Source organism: Lolium rigidum, chromosome 4, assembly GCF_022539505.1.
Source record: "Lolium rigidum isolate FL_2022 chromosome 4, APGP_CSIRO_Lrig_0.1, whole genome shotgun sequence".
Classification (NCBI taxonomy): Eukaryota; Viridiplantae; Streptophyta; class Magnoliopsida; order Poales; family Poaceae; genus Lolium; species Lolium rigidum.
The window spans coordinates 28909655-28915016 of record NC_061511.1 but is presented as its reverse complement, the minus strand read 5'-3'; the positions used below and the strand labels follow the sequence as shown (position 1 = coordinate 28915016).

The following is a 5362-nucleotide window of genomic DNA, read 5'->3' as shown; positions in this document are numbered from 1 at the left end:
ACAAAAATGCACCCAGCAAACACCATATATTTATTTTAAAAAGACAAAAAAGCACATGAATTGAAGTCAATCAATATGTGGTATCTTATCGCTGATATATTCACAAAGGAAGACAAATTTCATATTTACTATTTATATAAAACCAAACAGTACTGCTAGATAGGCTGATAGCCAAAGACCTTTTTCGTCAAGTAAAATTTTGAGATTGATTTTAATTTCAGGGGATTTTATAATTTGCCATACTTTTCTTTGCACCTCTATTATTTGCCACATGACCAACATGTGGGGGTCATGTGGCAAATAATAGAGGTTCGGAGAAAAGTGTGGAAAATGATAAAATATTCCAAAGTTTTCATTGCCTGGCATACCATCCACATTCCACGAGAAAACTGACATGCAGAGAAGTGAGAGGTAAATAAGCATGATCCAAAAGTGTCTACCGAAAAGCTACCATGATGCTTTTAAACAAGGCAGCGGTAGGCACCTCAAAGTCATTCTTATTCGCGACAATGTCCGAGTGGAGGAATTCGTCCTCAACCGACCGCCACCCATTATTTAGCCCAAGGCACCCTCCAAATTGAGGAAAAGTGAAAGCAAGAAATTTTGTTATCACAAATGAAGAGAATAATTACAGTAGAATACTCAAACTGTTAATGTATCTAGAATTACTAGTGCTACTGCCTTTGTAAATATGCATGAAGTGGAGATTTATTCACGACAAGAGGACATTAATTTAGTTTCTGCCACACAAGGAACCTAAGATTATCATGTACAGCATGCTTACTCCAGAATTAGTATACAGGTTCTCGTTTACTCGAAAGATGAACTACTATAGTCAATTTAACACATACAATTAAGTAGAAACAGTCCCATTTATGTAGCAAAAAGAGGTGTATGAACTTAAGTATACTAAAAACAAACATTCAAGACCCCAACCTACAAGCAACAAAGTAAGATCACAACCACCAAACAAGATTGCGTTGCAAGATAGGCAGCCATGGAATAATCAGTCAGTAAATGGTAGGCAGCAGGAGGCACCTAGTGGTTTGTTTTTGTCCCAGGAGGCAGCGTGCGCCCCAGTGGAGGAGGAAGTCGTCGTTATGTACCTAGGCACCCTCCTAGACCTTCATGCAACGCCATCACCGCCGCTACCGGCAGTGGGCTATACAAGCACCACTGCACCCAAACCTGAACCTTCTACAAAGAGCAGGCAATTTTTGCTAGGTTTAGTTTTCGCCACACGAAAAAAAAAGTCGCAGACTCCCTCAACAAAAGGTGGAGTCCGGGAGAGCGAGGCTCACCGGCGTGTTGAAGCGGTCAACAACAACATCCCATCGTATGAAAGCCTAAGTAGCAGCAGCAACTCGGCCACCCATTTTTCAGCTCGAAGGCACCGTCCATATTCAAGACAAGTGGCAGCAAGAAAATCTATCATCACAAATGAAGAAAATAATTAGAAGAGAAAACTCAAAATGTTGATGGATCTATATAATTGAGAAATCTTAGACTATTATCTACAACATTACTACTACATTAGCAGCGGGATCCCCATCCATTTACTAGCTAGATATTAAATGAGCACATACACGTAAGCAGCAATAGTCCAAATTATTCACCAAAATAGATGAATTTACTTGAGGCTACCAAAATCACACAATCAACATAACTATTCTGCTTCCAATAATTGACCAATGTAAGATTATTATCGATACCACTACAAGTCCAGAATTAGTATGCGGACCATCTTTTACTTAATTACAAAGGAAAATTCAAAGTGTTGATGGATATATATAATTGAGAAATCTAAGACTATTATCCACAACATTACTACTGCATTAGCAGCAGGATCCCCATTTATTAGATATTAAATGAGCACATACACCTAAAAGCAGCAATAGTCCAAATTATTCACCAAAAGAGATGAATTTACTTAAGGCTACCAAAACCACACAATCAACATTACTATCTGCTACCAATAATTGACCAATGTAAGATTATTATCGATACCACTACAAGTCCATAATTAGTATGCGGACCATCTTTTACTAGATAGATAAACATAACATTAATTTAGCACATACACCTAAATAAGCAGCAGCAGACCCATTTAGTGACCAAAAGATGGGAACGAATAAAGTAATAGAAACCAAAACCACATACTCAACCCAGTACAACCTAGCCATTGGAGAGCAACAAGGTAAATCAACAACCACCAAATTGTTAAGTTTCACAATGGGCAGCCACATAATGGCCGGTAGGGGGAGGCAACCTAGTCGTTTGTTCTTGTCCCCGGCGGCGGCATCATCCAAGTGGAGGAGGAGGAAGTCACCGTCCTCTACCTGGGCGCCCTGACATTCCTTCATCTAACCGAGGTGCCATCACCGCTGTCACCGCCTTGAGGACATTCTATGATGACAATGGAAGAGGATAATCAGAACATGATGATAATACAATCAAAGTGTCTAGAAATACTAGTGCTACTATTGTCGTGTCTTCCAGCTGCACCTATCAGTAGTGTAGATATTAATTTACAACAGAAGGACATTAACGAGCTGTTGCCAATAATCATCCAATCTAAGATTATTATCTACACCATCGAGGCCCTTGTTTACCAGATAGACAAACGATCATTAATTAAACACATAGATCTAAGCGGCAACAGGACTCCCATTTATTTTACCAAAAGAGATGAACAAAAACTTAAGGATACTAATGGGAGGCACCTCATAGTCGTTCTTGTACCCGACGTCCAAGTGGAGGAAGTCAAGCTGAACCAACCACCCTTTCTCTATCATCTCTAGGGCACCTTACAAGTTTAGGATAGGTGCAAGCTAGAAATTCAACAATCAGAAATGAAGAGAATAATTAGCAATGGTAACCTTCTAGGAGCTGAGGTGCTCTCCACGACTAGTACCTGTCGATCAGCAGCCACCGTTGCGGCTCGCATCAGCACTTGTGGGTGTGGCCGATGACGTCCGCCTGCTCCTCTGGTTCATCCTGGTTCCCCCTCGAAGTCATCTCCCGGTACCCACGGCTTGGTGCCATTCAACCCTGGCATGGTTTGAACCTGAAAAGGACAAGTTTTCAGTACCGTCGATTCAATTCATAGGCAGCAGAAAAATTGAGCACACTCACTGCCTATGTAGACAAGATGTGTTCATCCGTTCATTAAATTCATACATCAATTCACAAGCAGCAAAAGGAATAAGCATGTTGAATTCGTACAAGGACAATATCCATAGCACACCGTATGCATTCAACATGGGAAAAAATAAACGAATTTGGGCAGGAATGCATGGATTAGGAGGAGATGTACCTTACCGGGCGCGGCAGCAGCAGGTTGCGGAGTCCTCCGGCAGCAGCATGTCGGGGACATGGCCGGTGGTAAGCAGGAGCAGGAATACATGGAGTAGGAGGAGGAGATGGACCGGAGCCATGGAGGAGGGACTCCATCTCCCGCGCCGGCAACGGATTCTTGTCCATGTCAGTGGGTCCATCCCGAGCCGGCGCGCGCGGCGGATCGGCCAGCACCAGTCCGTCGCCGTCTTTGACATTGGAGCCGGGAAGCGGGTCGGCCTACATGGCATCGGACCATACCGGCGACGAGGGAGGTCATCCGTGCCGCGTACGAGGTCGGGGAGGAGCGTCCTGATTTGTCATCGACAGCGTCCGGCAGGGGCGGCGCTATGGTAGTGAGGTTGAAGGCGCGGGATTGCAGCGGATTCAACCGGGGGGAGAAGGCGGCGAGGCTGGGGAGGCTCCGGCGAGCGGCTGGGTTTGGTTGGGCACTGTGCCGGCAGCAGGGAGAGAGAGAGAGCGCTCGGTATGCGGGGAGAGAGATTAATTGGGCTAGAGGATTTAGGTGAATTAACTTCGGGCGGGGTAGAGTATTTAGGTGAATTAACTCCGGACGTCCATTAACTCCTGGATTATAGGGCTTGCCCTCCAAAATCTGCATCTCCCTAGAATTACTCCGACCGCTCCAATTCTCATGTTTTATTTCTTGGGTTCTTCATGGGGCGGAGTGCTCCTAGACGGTTGGCATGGCCTAATTGAATGGGGCAATTGATATATAGCCCAATCCCTCGTGCTCCTCCTCCATGCAACTATGCAAGCTCAATACATGCATCGAGACAGAGGGAGTACCAGCAGCTGCTATGAACCAATAGTACTATGGAATTATACACGATGGATCATGCAGTCACTACCTAGCTCCTATTCTATATACATAAGGAGTATTCTTCTATCGGAGTCGGCCTCGTTCATACGTAGTATACTATACTCCTCCGTCTCACAGCTTAAGGTGTATAAATTTTTCCTATTTTCCTCAAAGAACAAGGCGTAGGTGCCTTTTGGCGCTAACCTTCCAAAATTACCCCTCCGCTCGTTTTCCGTTCGTCTTCCTCGCACTAGAGCAAAGTCCGTTGTCCGTGCCACAATTCATTCTACCACGTCATCATCATCTCCCGTGGTTCCTGCTTTAGCTCCACTATAGAAGGGAAGGGATGCGAACCGATGGCGATGTCGACATGATGCTGGCCTAGACGACGGTGTGGAGTGAGACCGAACACGAAGGCGGGGGGAAATTCCGAGTTGACGGCGGAACATAGCTCTTCCATGCCCCTTTCACGTTGATGGACACATATCGTTGCTTAGAGGCAGTTGCAGCGGAGTGGATGGCGACATGGACCGACACAAGGACACATAGGCGAGATGACTACAAAGATGTGAAGCTCACCCATTCTCGTTATACTCCAGGCCCAACGCTCGTTGTTGGCGGGGACACCACTTTAACAATGTCTACCAAGCATATGTTTCACATCGAATGTGACATCGAGGCGTAAACCAACCAAGGCGGACTATGTCGACTTTGGATGCACCCATTCCTCAACACCACCGACATCCTCGGCTCCAGGATATATGAACTCTTGTGATAACCATGCCTATGTCATGGCCTCGCTCAGAGAAAAAATGAGATTAATTTGTTAGAGAGAAAGTTGATAGCTAGCTGGTAACACATAGAATTATAGTTCACATTATGATGTTAGTGCTCACTCTAGATAGCTTGGGATGGTGTTGGGCGATGCCGCTCCTTGAGCAAAAGCCTCGTATGTATGTACAATACTCGTATATTCCTCACCTAGATGCATGCATGCAGGGTTGCCATCTAAAACTAGGCTAGAGCATGTTGGCCCCTCAGTTTCTCATTAAGAGATGGGTGAGCACACCCCCGGGTTGCGAGTACCGGGGACAATGCGGACGGGATGGGACTCATCATCTCGTCCAAGCCACCATGCAAAGCTTTGGTTCTCATGCAGGGTTGCTATCAGCCTGTAGGTTTTGATTATTCCATGCATGCCTT

General features: G+C 45.1%; 1 long non-coding RNA gene across 2 annotated transcripts; it reads right to left on the bottom strand.

Annotated features, from left to right (window-relative positions):
* Positions 1-482: 482 nt before the first annotated feature.
* On the bottom strand, positions 483-3061 carry LOC124648975. Of its 2 annotated transcripts, XR_006986494.1 has the most exons (6): positions 2915-3061; positions 2724-2831; positions 2270-2406; positions 1302-1428; positions 1039-1197; positions 483-570 (listed from the first exon to the last, which is right to left on the bottom strand). It is a non-coding gene; the product is annotated as an uncharacterized LOC124648975 (long non-coding RNA). The 2 variants fall into 2 exon arrangements; XR_006986493.1 differs by having other exon boundaries at positions 489-1197.
* Positions 3062-5362: the final 2301 nt, after the last annotated feature.